Source organism: Triticum dicoccoides, chromosome 5B (assembly GCF_002162155.2).
Source record: "Triticum dicoccoides isolate Atlit2015 ecotype Zavitan chromosome 5B, WEW_v2.0, whole genome shotgun sequence".
Taxonomy (NCBI): domain Eukaryota; kingdom Viridiplantae; phylum Streptophyta; class Magnoliopsida; order Poales; family Poaceae; genus Triticum; species Triticum dicoccoides.
In genome coordinates, this window is record NC_041389.1 from 266,986,107 (window position 1) to 267,000,634 (window position 14,528).

A 14,528-nucleotide genomic window follows, 5' to 3' on the forward strand; every position below is an offset into this window, starting at 1 on the left:
GACTGTCGCGAATCAACTTTACTTTCCGTTCAAACTCCTTAATCAAATCCGGTCCAAACAACTGGCGGTCTCCAACCTCATCCCACGACAACGGGGTCCTGCACCTCCTTCCGTATAGGGCTTTGAAAGGGGCCATCTTCAAACTGGATTGGTAACTGTTGTTGTAAGAGAACTCCGCATATGGCAAATTGTCGTCCCAACTAGATCCGTAATCTAGCGCACAAGCTCTCAACATATCCTCCAAAATCTGATTGACTCTCTCGGTCTGTTCATCTGTCTGCGGATGAAAAGTTGTACTGAACTCTAATCTGGTACCCAAGGTTTTGTGCAACTGATTCCAGAACTTTGAGGTAAACTGGGTTTCTCTATCTGATAAAATGCTCCTCGGAACTCCTTGCAGACATACGATCCTGGTCATGTATATCTGGGCCAACTTAGCACTAGTGTAAGTGGTCTTTACTGGGATGAAATGTGCTACCTTCGTCAAATGATCGACTACAACCCAAATCGAGTCATAGCCTGAACGAGTCCTGGGCAATCTTGTGATAAAATCCATGCCTAGCTTCTCCCACTTCCATTCGGGTATCGGCAATGGTTGCAACAATCCTGCTGGCTTCTGATGCTCTGCCTTTACTCTCTGACATACATCACAAACTGCTACATACTCCGCAATATCCTTCTTCATTCTGGTCCACCAGAAAGTCTCCTTCAAATCCAAATACATCTTGGTATTTCCTGGGTGAATCGAATACGGCGAATCATGAGCCTCTTGCAAAATCAACTTCCTGATCTCCAGGTCATTAGGCACATAAACACGGTCTTCAAACCATAAGGTATCATGCTCATCCTCACGAAATCCCTTAGCTTTTCCTTTGCTCATATTCTCCTTTATCTCAGCAATTTCCTTGTCGGTCTTCTGAGCTTCTCTGATCTTATCCATCAAGGTCGACTGAATTTCCAATGCTGCTACATAGCCTCTCGGAACTATCTCTAAACATAGTTCGCAAAGGTCCTCAGCTAACTCCTTTGGCAATCCCGCGGTCATGAGTGTATTGACATGGCTCTTACGGCTTAACGCGTCGGCTACTACGTTAGCCTTTTCGGGGTGATACTGCAATCTCATATCATAATCCTTGATGAGCTCCAACCATCTCCTTTGCCTGAGATTCAACTCCTTCTGCGTGAAAATGTACTTCAAACTCTTGTGATCCGTGTATACCTCACAATGATTTCTGATAAGAAAATGTCTCCAAGTCTTCAACGCATGCACTACGACTGCTAACTCCAAATCATGCGTGGCATAATTCAACTCATAAGGTTTAAGCTGTCGTGAAGCATACGAAACAACTCTCCCATCCTCCATAAGCACGGCTCCAAGTCCTCGATGTGAAGCGTCGCAATACACCTCGTAATCCATGCTCTGATCTGGCAAAATCAACACTGGTGAGGTAACTAGACGTTCCTTCAACTCCTAGAAACTGGCCTCACATTCCTCAGTCCAATTGAACTTGGTATCCTTCTTCAACAACTCCGTCATGGGCTTTGCAATCCTTGAAAAATTCTCAATGAATCTCCGGTAGTATCCTACCAGTCCAAGAAAACTTCGGATCTCACCAACTGTCGTTGGTGCTACCCAATTTCTCACGGTGACAACTTTTGTGGGGTCTACTGCTATTTCTTCTCCGGATATAACATGTCCGTGGAACCCAACTTCCTTCAACCAAAATTCACATTTGCTGAACTTGGCATATAACTGGTGTTCTCTGAGCTTCTCCAATACCAAACGCAAATGCTCCTTATGGTCCTCTTCGTTCTTTGAGTAAACCAAAATATCATCAATGAAAACCACGACGAACTTATCCAGAAACTCCAAAAATACCTTGTTCATCATGTTCATGAAGTAGGCAGGTGCGTTAGTCAGACCAAATGACATAACGGTGTACTCGTACAGCCCGTACCTGGTGGTGAAAGCCGTCTTAGGCATATCCTGCTCTCGAATCTTCAACTGATGGTATCCTGATCGTAAATCGAACTTGGAAAATAACTTTGCTCCTTGCAATCGGTCAAACAGATCATTGATCATCGGTAGTGGGTACTTGTTCTTTATTGTTACTGCATTCAAGCCTCGATAGTCAACAACCATCCTCAATGATCCATCTTTCTTCTCCACTAGAAGTACTGGCGATCCCCAAGGTGAAGAACTTGGGCGAATATAGCCTTTATCCAGTAACTCCTTAATCTGACTCTTAATCTCCTCCAAATCCTTTGCTGGCATCCTGTATGGTCTCTTGGATATCGGCCCTGTGCCTGGCAAAAGCTCAATTAAAAACTCGATGTCTCTATCCGGTGGCATGCCTGGCAACTCTTTTGGAAATACGTCAGGAAAATCCTTCACCACTGGTACTTCCTCTTGCACAACTCCTGATAAGGAATTTACGTGCATCCTCTTCGGCTCATGTCTTAATACATACCTTATCCTTCTCCCTTCTGGGGTAGTAAGCAAAATCGACTTACTGGCGCAATCGATGTTTCCTCCATACATCGATAGCCAATCCATACCCAGAATCACATCCAAACCTTGAGATTCCAAAATGATTTAAGTCTGAGGGCAAAACATGCTTGCCTATACTCAACGGCACTTGAAAACATCCTCGACTGGCCATATATTCTGCTCCTGGTGAGGTTACTAGCATGGGTGTTCCTAGAACCTTGGTGGGCAGTCTATACTTATACACAAATCCCCTTGATATGTATGAATGCGATGCACCAGTATCAAAAAGAACGAGTGCAGTAAATGACTTAACCAAAAACTTACCTATTACTGTATCTGGCTGGGCTTCAACCTCCTCCACGCTAACGTGGTTCACCTGTCCTCTGTTGAAAGGGTTCGGCTTCTTCCCAGAGCTTCCATTGCCATTCTCATTCTGGCCTTCAGGACATTCATTGGTGTAATGTCCGGTCTTCTGGCACTTAAAGAAAATGACTTGACTCGGATCTCTCTTGGCTGGTGTTGAGGGGTTGGTACGGTTCTGGCCATTGCTTCCTCCATTCCCGTGAGCTACCACCTCCATGGGTATGCTGGAACTATCCTCCCGATTTCGGGGTAAAACGTGGCTTCTGCTGAGCTCCCGAATTGTACTTCCCCTGTCCATACTTCCTCTTGTGGTTCTCAATCTGCTGTTGCTTCCCTTCAATCATGAGGGCTCTATCTACCAACTCATGGTAGTTGTTGAAACTTGCTACCATCAACTGCATACTCAGCTCATCATTCAGTCCTTCTAGAAACTTCTCTTGTTTAGCTGCATCTGTAGCAACGTCATCTGGGGCATAACGTGCTAGCTTACTGAAGTCATCCACATACTGGCCAACTGTACGTCCTCCCTGGCATAAGTTGCAAAACTCACGCTTCTTCATGGCCATAGCTCCTGCTGAAACATGAGCGGTACGGAAAGCCTGCTGAAACTGATCCCATGTGACAGTGTCTACTAGATAGGTGGATGTGAAATTCTCCCACCATGATGCTGCGGGTCCTTCAAGCTGATGTGCGCAAATCGCACCTTCTCCGCATCTGTGCATCCTGCAGTGGACAACTCCCTGGCTGTCTTGCGAAGCCAATCATCTGCAACAATTGGCTCGGTGCTACCGGAGAACACCGGCGGATTCAGCCTAAGAAAACGGGTTAAGTGATCAACAGGTGGTGGTGGTGGTGGGTTGTTGTTCCCCTGATTCTGATTCTGAACTAGTATCTGCATCAATGCATTCTGCTGCTGGATCAACTGGGTGAGCTCCGCTGGGAAAGCAAATTCATTGTCACGTCCCGGAGGCATCTGAGGGTTTAGAAAAGATGAGAATACATAATAGAGTGAGGTCTAGAGGGGAAAACACTACACAGATGCACATGAGACAAAATTTCAATCAAAGCACTTCATTCAAATAAGCAAGGGCGTACAACGGTCTATCTATCGTTACAAAGTGCTCGGACTATACTAGATACATGGGGAATACTACTATTGTTATGGTGGTCGACTAGAAAAACTGCTCCGATGAAGACTCCATGATATCTGCTCCCGCTTCATCAACATAGTCATCATCACTATCGTCCGGGTCCGAGTCGGTGTCATCGATGATGATGTAGTTCTCTGGACAAGTGCAATCTTCGTCTTCCCAAGTTGCGGGAAATCCCATAAACACTCTTAGCTTCTTCTTCAGATCTTCATTCTTCTTTACTAGCGTTGCTATTTCCTCCTCATATCCATCGCGTGTAGACTTGAGTTCTTCCTCCAGTTCCGTGATCTTGGTCTTGGCCTTCTTCAGATCCATCATGCCTACGCACATCTGGTTCTCCTGGAGTCAAATGTGCTGGTTTAACTCCTGGATGAAAGCTGCAATTGATCTGTCCTTCCTGGTGGTGATCATCTCCCATTGCTCATCTAGGCGCCCACAAATCTGGTAGATAGTATCCTTAAGCTCCCTGTGGTAAACTTCTCCAATACGTCCCATGGTGATGTGGGCTGCCATGCTTTTTCCTAGACTCCAGGTTGGTGCATCAAAGGAAAACTCTATGGGCTCAGTGACGGGCATGAACGTCCTTCCTGGAACTTGAACTTGAATCATCCAGCGCTCCTCTTCAGGTAAAGCGGCGTTGCAGGTCCTGGTGAAGCTTGGTACTCCGATGTTCAGGTATCTCGTGACTTCCTTCAGGTGTCGTCCAAAGGGCGTATCTTTATCCGGTTGCGTGAACTTGTTCCTTGCATCCGCATCGTAAAAGAGAGTAAAAAAGACGAGGAGTCAGAAATGAGAAGAGAGAGAGTAGTGATCTAGGGCTTTAGCTTAGTGATCGTGTCCTACAGTCAGCGTGTGCTCTAATACCATCTTGTAGCGACTAGACCTCAAATAGTCTGATCTCTGTGCATCAGTGTCATCCCTGGATCAGTAATGCTGACACGCACAGTACTCGAAGGATTTATAACAGAGTAGCAAACACACACTTATTACATTGAATGTCTCAAAAGAGAGCTTATTACAAATAAATATGGCTTAAGGCCATCTAATAACGATAACAGCGGAAGGCTTGGAAGATAAGTGAGTCCATCAACTCCAACGGCATCACTGAGTATAGAACCACGATCCTAAAGCATCTTACTCGGCGTCTGAAAAGTCTGCAACATGAATGTTCTAGCCCGAAAACGGGTCAGCACATGGAATATGCTAGCAAAGTAACACATAGAGAGCAATGAAAGAATAAAGCTATACTACATGCATATATGGCTTGGTGGAAAAGCTCTATGGTTAGAATTTTGCATAAAGCCAATTTTTCCCTACTACAAAGGAATAAATTTTATTTAACTATCATGGTGGTTGTTAAACATTGAGAATGGTTGACAGCATCCTCAATCCCAATTAAGTAACATCATCTTTAAACAAACACAACAAAATTAATTAAAAGTAACATGATGAGATTCACATGATAATCCAAGTACTAGATACTCAAAACGTCCATAACCGGGGACATGGCTAATCATGATTAGTTTATACACTCTGCAGAGGTTGCGCACTTTTCCCCACACGACTCGATCTCCTCCGTTGGTTTTCTCGCACTACATGGTGTTTGAGAAACGGATGACCGAGACATAGTCTTTCAGAAGCGCTAGCACCTTACGATGGGTAGACCTCTACACCTACTTTCCCTTACATTTGCTAGTCTACCACTGTAAGAGTTCGCACGACTTAGTCAACTATGCTAGAGCCCATAATAGCATGTGGCTGCACACGGAAGTTTCTAGCATGAATAATCTTATGATCCCTTTGAGCCTGGATTGCGGTCGAAAAACAAACAGGCAATCCTGGAGTACCCAGGTACCTCAATCCACCCAGATGTGTATTAAAGTTGCCACCTTAAATAAACCATTAATTAACAATCTCACATCTGTCATGGATACACTCACCCAATTCACGTCTACTAGCATAGCATGGCATAATAAGCAAACGTAGAAATAACTCCCAAAGGTTTGATAATAAAACAGGTAATAGGTACTACCTCATCTACTTCCCAAAACCCACATATTAATCAGATCCTAACCATGCAATTGTTTGAGGGTAGATCTAATGCATAAAACTGGGTAATAAAGAAGTATGATCAAAATGTTACTTGCCTTGCTGATGATCCGCGAAACCTAGGGATTCAAAGTAGCAAGCGGCGCAATCCGGGTACTCTATCGCAAACAAACAAGCATACAATAAGTACTCATCTAATGCACAGGTAAAACTCAAATAAGAGATCTAACCAGAAAGTTCAACTTAAGAACTCTGGTTTGCAAAAAGAATCAAATTGAACGAAGAAACAAAACTCAAACGGCGAAAGAAACAGGCTTCGTTTACTAATCTGGACCTAAGTCAAATTTTACAGTAGCAAAAACTTGTTTGAGTAGATTAATCGGAAAGAGGGTTTTGAGATGAAACTCTAGGCGCTTGAATCGCCTGATTCCGATAAACGAGCGAAAAGTTATACTAAGACAAAAATCAGATCAGAAATCGCGATCAGAAAAATCTCGAAATAAATCCGAGAAAAAAAAACGACGAACAGATTAACGAATGAACGTTCGTTATCTGGATCTAAACGATGAACGCGTTCCTTAAAATGGACGAATGAGCGAACGCTCGCTAATTAACCTAAACCAAAAAAACCGATCTTATAAAAACACGAATCTAAAAAAAACTGACGAAAACCGTCGAAAAACCGAACGGTTTTTCTAAAAAACGACGGCGTCGAGGTCAACCTCGGGGCGCGGGTCCGGCGGCGGCGGCGCTAGGGTTAGGGTTTGGGGCGGCTCGGGTGGGCTGGCGGCGGCGGCCCGGGGCGCTTTATAAAGGCCCCGGCCAGGAGAGTCCTGGCCGATCCCGGCCCGTAGTGGGTTCGGAATTTTTTTTTAAATAATTTTCGCGCAGAAAAAGAAACGAAAGAAATATACTAAACGGATTCCAAAAATCCCGAAATAAATTTTCCCCGGCTTCTAGAATCAAGCCGGTTTAGATGAACATTTATTTGGGGCCTAAATGTAATTTTGAAAAACACGCATTTCTCCTAAATTCAAATTAAATAGCAATAAAATCCAAAATAAAATCTTATTTGATTTTTTATTAAATTCTCAATATTTCTTTATTTTGGGAAAATCATTTTATTCCCTCTCTCATATTTATATAATTGAAGATAAAATAAATAAAATCAAATGATCCTATTTCCAAAATTTAAGAAAACTCAAATATGAAAATATCGAAACCCCCAACTCTCTTTGTGGGTCCTTGAGTTGCGTAGAATTTCTAGAATCGAGGCAAAATGCATTAAATATGATATGCAATAACGATCTATTTGTATAACATTCCAAATTGAAAATTTGGGATGTTACAAAATTTATATAACAAAATTTTTAAGCTAACTAAAGAACCACACAAAACAAAAGAAAGCTATATACCATCGCTCTTAAGAATTGAAGACTCATTGTCAGCGAGATTATTCCTATGATTGTGTGTAGAGTTTGTTTTGGAGTCGTCAAGATCTAGATCAGGGGTAGTAGCTAAAACAATACAATTCAAACAATCAAACAACATATTCTAAGCTGCATCAACACTCTTTTCATCAGCATTTGCACGAAACTGTCGGGCAATGAAAGATATCTAATCTTTGACCTGAAAAGTATAATTATATAATAAAAAAGAATGAAGTTAGTCAAAAGTACTTCCAAATACAAAACTAGATAGAAAAGGAAAGGACACAAATCAAAATAATTGTGAAAATAACAAAAAAGAAAAAACTTACAGATCTAGGGAGTAAACCACCAACAGTCTTGTCAAGTGGGCTCCTAAATTTGACAGACTCATGAGAAGAATCCAAGTGCTCTTCATAGCATCCAACACAACCCATGGAATATAAAGTTCCAGAAATTTTCTTTACCTGAGAAAGCATTCAAACAAACACAAAAGGTGGCGTGATATTAGAAAATGAGTAAGTGGGAAAAGAGCAAAAGTACAAATTTTTTTAAAAAAATGAGCAAAGGAACAACTTACGTGGCGCAACCCATATTCCCTTGGTCCTTTGCAATCAAGATTTGCAAATTCTTTAACTAAAGAATTCTTCCATGCCTTGACCCTGGGCAAACCAGCAGGCACTCGTCGCAATCTGAAATCAAGGAAATCCAAGTAATAACACTGAAAGTATGAAAACACATAAAAGAAATAAGCACATTGGATTAGAATGTCAACAACAACAATGACAAAAAAAGTGAGCAGGAAAACTTACAGCCAGCACATAAATGCATCCCCCCAAAGTAGTGAAACCATCTTCTTTACCTGGTTTCTTGGGTTCTTTCTGGAACTTGCGAATATATGCCACAAACCAATCAAATACAAACTTTGACAAATCAAAATGCCCAGCCTCAGAAGGTTCGATCAAGATTCCCAGATATTTTGCAGTAGGGTATATGTTTGAATTTGGACAGAGAACAGTTGCAAAAGCGACAAGGAGAAATCACCTCATGAATTCATCATTAGAAATATCTGGTTTTAACAGCCTTGTTCCAAACCACTTGATTGAAGGCAATGATGGTTCACCAATGATATTCAGAAAGGCAGCCTTGGTACTATCACTATCAAATAGGACTTTCCTACCACCTAAAGGGAGACCGAACAAAAGATGGAAAGACTCTGGGCTCATAGGAATAACACCTTCACTCAAGACAATGTCACCAGTGGGAGTGTTGACACGATTAGCTACCCACTGGGCAAACCCTCTCGGGACAAATGTGCATTCAAAATCAAGCAGAAAGTTAAAACCATAATCTGTAACAACATCCTTCCTTGGAGGAGGTATTTTCTTGAGAAGCTTAGTAAAATAATGGTGATTACATCTGCTAGTGGCTCGCTTAGGAGGTAGTTGACCACGCTAACAAAGAAATAACAAGCAGGTGGAAAAAATGCAAAAAAAATCATGTGGCGTAAAAACTTCAAAAACATAAAGTACTCATGGAAAATGAAACTTACAACTTCATTAGGTTCAGAACCGCCATCCCTTTTAGATGAATAAAACTGCATCCACAAAAAATATAAATACACGTCAGACATACAAAAACAAAAATTCTCTAGGAAAACTCAGCATGTGGCACTAGTATAAAATGAACTATAAAAGAGAACTACAATGCAACAGAACTCACCATGTGGCGAAGGTTATGTAGGAAAGTCTCGACGTCAAACTGAGGATCGCCACCACCAACCTGCAAAAAATGAAACAAGAAAAGTTAAACCAGTATAAACAGCAAGAAAATGTAAAAATGGAGAAGAATGTAAGAAACAAAACAACTAAACATGATAAATAAGAATATCATAAAGAAAAAATAAATAAAGAATAGAATATGTACATTTAGGGAATCAAAACATCCATCATGAAATTGCGACTGTGACACTAGAGAATAATCTTCAGCAAAAGCATAGTAATCATCATCAGTGTCATCCAAGTTATGTATATCGCTAGCCATCTCCTGAATCAAAAATATAGTATCGACAAAGAAAATAATAGTTAGAATAGATAATTAATCCAAGGAAGCATCTATATGAAGATTACTGAATCAAATTGCATCCGAAAAGGTCAATTAAACACATAATTGAAGTGAGCTCTAACTAAAAACCAATGAAACATCATATAATTAAAAAATTTTGATTCAGTAGCACTAACATTACAGATATATTGCACATAAGCATATGTGCAGAAAGTATAACTAACAAAAACGCAAATGAACTAAACTATAAACAGAGACTACAATAACTAGAACTTGTAAATTGCATAAGGCATAGAATAAAACATGCACAAATTGTGTGTGAGCATAGAATAATTCAACAGTAACCCTGAAAATTCTGAACAAACTTCGGTAACCTCTTCTAAATGACAGCTCAAACCAAGTCCAACTTTAAATCACAAATCAAACTACTGAACCACATCTAAAAATACCTCACCAAAAGGTGCAGACAAATAATGCAGAGGTTTGTCATCAAACATTCAATTGACCTACAGGTAAAACACTCTTCATCTACAGCTGACTCCCATAAAAAATTTGCATGGGATTGACCGAAATTGAACATTCACATTGTCCAGCCACAACACACACCTCAAACACGACCCGAATACTTCACCAAAGCGACAAAGACAAATTAATCAACCCTGGCATTAAACTACAGGCGGACTACATGTTTGGAACTACAGATCCATGATCAACCCTACAAATCATCATACAAACACTCTCAAAACGAGCACGCACCCCCGAAATCACGCAAATCAACCACTAGGGTTTCCCTGGCGCGTACAACGAAAGGCATGAGGGGCGCGCGAGAACAAGACAGCACAAAGAGCAAAAAATTAGCGGGGGATTCGGGGAGGAAAGACCAACCCTAGAGGTCCCTGGGGCAACTAGCTCTTTTGATGCCGGAATTGATCCGCCGAGAAGCGCAATGGTGGTGGCAGCAGTCGCGGCTGGAGACACAATGGCGACAGAAGCGGAGAAGAGCGCGCTAGGGGAGAAGAAAGAGGTATGGAAATTTGAATTTGGTTGACGTCAGAGGTTGGGGGTAATGTCCACAACCAGTTGACTCAAGCACGCCTCCAACGCCAGCCTCATAGAAACATAAAAAAAAGCTAGCACGAATCTCGAAGCACAAAAATAGACAGCTGCACTAAAAAAAGTGATAAGCCAAATTAAAGACATGGATTTAGAAAAAAACCTTCAAATCAATTGAAAATTTTATTTTTTTTCTACAAAATGTTTTTAAATAAGAAAACATAAAATCAGGTGAAAAAAGAATAATAATAAATAATAAATATAGGGTGGTACTGAACCAACTAATTGATATGATCTATAATCAAAAGATCAATAAAAAACAAGTTGACCACCCAAAAAATAATTAAAAATATAAAAATAAATAATCAAAAAGAAAAAACATTTAAACAAGAAGCATAAGTTAAAAGCATCAACAAAAATCTAAGTACAAGCATCATTTCAACCATACAGTTCCTTAAAACTTGACATATTAACCATCAAAAGATATACCGTTCGGTAATCCTTGCATCCAAAAGTATAAAGTCTGAACTTGGATACGTAGAGGCACCACTACTTCTATCATCAAACAGTCATCTAGACAACTAACCATAGAGTCATAGATAATTACACATAAAAAAGTTCGGGTTTCAACGATCTAAAGTTCAGACTCTAAACGCGCAACACTCCACCTGCATGAGCCGCTGGAACACAACAGAAACTGAGCGATCATTGCGTTCTTTGAATGTGATGAGCACAACATTGTCTTCACCCAAAGAAGCTGCTGATATGAACTCATTGAAACTTGTCTTCTCGAACATCATCCTCCCATCTTGTCTGCACAAAGTGTATGAAATGACGTGATGACGTGCACACCTTCATCCAGATATTCAAGAGTGACAGATGCACTTAGAGGGACATCCATGAATCTCTTCAAGCTTGACACAACAATTTTTGGAATTTTCTACAAAACAAACATGAAAATATAAACGAATTAATGTTATAAACTCAACTACATAAACAATTCATACTAATACTGATGGAGCTACTTAAAATGAAAAAAATAAAGAAATCTATAACTTCTAAACAGTTAAAACTTTCTTCCATCATGCTAGAAAATATAAAAAGCACATGTGAAAGCCTACATCAGATATATGCAAATCAAAATAATATCAGTACCGCTTATTTGCAACTTAAATCTAGTTGCATCAAAAAATAAAATAAAAAGACATGCATAAACAACAAGTTGATTATAAACAAAAACAAAAGATAAATTCAAAACTCATTATTAGAATTCTTTAATTATGCATCACGAAAGTTTCACATGCCACATACATAAATTGCACATAAAGAAGCTAAGCAAGAAGATCATGATATATCAACAATCAAGAACAAAACAAAGGTAATACCATAAATGGAACAAAAAACTTAGCATTGAAACCTAAAACTTGCCACATTTATAACTCACAAGAACAATAAATTCAACATATCAGAGAAAGATACGAACCATGATATTCTTGATTGTGTTAGTGGGAGTCATGACATGGATGAAAGGCACACACCGCAGGAAATTGCCCAACAAAAGACAATGGAGTAAGTAGCGGTTCTTATGGTAGTTGAACAACAACTTGCGCGGCAATACAACATAAATAGCATACTCATAATTGGCATCGGATAGGTTTTCAAAAGCTACAGAAAAACATCAAATAAATAGTCTTGCAACTTGATTAATTAAAATAACTAACATTCACAAAAGATTCAAAAAACATTGAGATAACTTACCAACACAAGGCAGAGGGAGAATTCTTTCACCACCACGGTAGGTTTGGCTCTTCACATCAAAAGTCAGATGGTCCGGCGTAAACACAGATCTCCAGCACACAGGCCATAGTCATGGGTGAAGTCAAACCATGAACTACCAACAAACTTGCTGTAGTTTGCTCGGTGCTTGAATGTGGCTGGGTAAGTCCTGCTTTCAAACCTAAGAAGTTCAGGCTCCGCCTTCTTGAACTGCAGAGTCCTAGCCTCGTCTCTCTACTCCTCAATATACTCAGCTAAGACATTTCTCAGATTGCAGGGGATGTACTGCAAAACACAAGGAATATATAACTCAAATAAATCAACTCACAAGAATAAACAAACATATTTAATAATACTAAAAATTAACTAATAAACAAACATAAGTTGCAGACAAATAACATATCAACCAAGCACTTTACAGTTATAGCATGATGGTTTGCTGCCAAAAAACTAGCTAGCCAAAAGTTGGAATTCACACAAATTGGCAATACCAAGAACTTGCCAAACTATTGAAACCTTTTTTTGAGATAGGCAACACAAATCATAACCTAACAACTAGTAGCCAAGAAATATCAGCACAATGTCAAAACACTGGCATAACAATTATTCACACCAAGCCAATTATGCTAAGACTACACAATAATAATAACAAACAACTTAATAACACAAGCAACCCAACTAGAAATAACACACAATATAGTAAGCATGCGCCTAAAGCAATGATGATCAAGAACAACATCAAAGCTGACCATGTGTTGGCCAGCAAATGCAACTGGCACACACGGAGCACCCGGGAAACGATAAACAGGGCAGACCATGCCTGCAACAAAGAGAATGATTTTTTTGACAGATTAGTAACAAATACTATAAAATCATACTAACACTACTTACAAGAATGCTCATACAAATTGAATTCATCAACTTTTTAAACTACTCAGACACAAAACAAAGATATGAGCATTTGGGATAAAAAGATCAAACCTTATACACTGAAGTAAAAACTACCCTACTTCATATGACTATCAATGATTGTACACAAACCATAAACAAAAAAAAGAATGATCTTTTCAGAAAAAATCCCTTAAAACACATATGCAAAAAGAATATATAACTAAAAAGGCACTGCAAATCCTAAAAACTGCAGTATAGGACCTATGAGTGCATAAATATCACAATATCCTCCACAGAACAGGGGCGGATTGGAACATGAAAGAAGGGAAGTTCAGAAAACTCTAACAATCTAAGGCTAACAACTGCTACCACGAAATACTACACATGCAATCTAAGAAACCCTAGCACAAAGGCTCAAAAAGATGGGGCTATCATTCAGACAAAGGCTAAAAAATAGATGGGGCTAACATCCCACAAAGCATCAACATGCACAATGATTGGAACCAGAAAAAAAAGATCCTGGTAACTAAACATTAACAAAAAAAACCCTACAAAACAGCGGGCTACAAGATCTACACTTCCAATTCGGCTTCAGTATGAGAAGCAGGAGGGGACTGGCAAACCCTAGCGAACGCATGCTCCCACAGACGAATCCCACTAGGCATCAAACTCTAAAACGTGAACTAGAACTAATCAAAAAGACTAGAGATTCGAGCATATACATACCTGAAAAAAGCAGATCTCCCCACGGATCCAAGCAGCGGGTCACTGAATCCGAGCACCAGCAAAAGAAACCTACAAAGCAGATCAAACCGATAAGCTTCAAGCAGATCCACAGAACAAAGAGGCACAAATCAGAGAGGAGGGAGAAGCAAAACACAAGAAAATCGACTAACCCTAGCCAGCGAGGGGAGAGCAGGAGACAGAGAGCAAAGAAAAAGGGACAGGGAGTGACTGAACCAGCCGAGAGTGAGGGAGAAGATAAGACACCACGCATGCGCTCCACCTTCCTAGTCGGGCTAGGCCTCGCACAGTAACGGGTCACACTTAATGGGTACGCCCGCAGACGAGGGAACCGATCCCAAAACACATCGACTGACCTAGAAAACAAACGCTCAGTCGGCGCAAATAGCCCAGCCCAACACCGTTTACACCAGCGGAAGAAAAAACAAAAGCACGAATCACAAAGCACAATAAAACGGACCACAAATTGACAGACCACAACTCCAATAACCAGGCGATTGACATATAGCAATTGTGTTA

At 40.3% G+C, this 14,528-nt stretch overlaps 2 long non-coding RNA genes across 4 annotated transcripts; both read right to left on the minus strand.

Annotated features, from left to right (window-relative positions):
- Positions 1 to 7,471: 7,471 nt before the first annotated feature.
- LOC119305391 lies at positions 7,472 to 9,524 on the minus strand. 2 transcript variants are annotated; one of them, XR_005148656.1, is made up of 6 exons: positions 9,408 to 9,524; positions 9,204 to 9,263; positions 8,294 to 9,078; positions 8,062 to 8,173; positions 7,814 to 7,948; positions 7,472 to 7,683 (listed from the first exon to the last, which is right to left on the minus strand). It is a non-coding gene; the product is annotated as an uncharacterized LOC119305391 (long non-coding RNA). The 2 variants fall into 2 exon arrangements; XR_005148655.1 differs by having other exon boundaries at positions 8,062 to 9,078.
- A 1,510-nt stretch (positions 9,525 to 11,034) lies between these two features.
- LOC119308344 lies at positions 11,035 to 14,307 on the minus strand. Of its 2 annotated transcripts, XR_005150060.1 has the most exons (6): positions 14,162 to 14,307; positions 13,992 to 14,060; positions 13,124 to 13,194; positions 12,357 to 12,659; positions 12,082 to 12,263; positions 11,035 to 11,538 (listed from the first exon to the last, which is right to left on the minus strand). It is a non-coding gene; the product is annotated as an uncharacterized LOC119308344 (long non-coding RNA). The 2 variants fall into 2 exon arrangements; XR_005150061.1 differs by lacking the exon at positions 13,124 to 13,194.
- Positions 14,308 to 14,528: the final 221 nt, after the last annotated feature.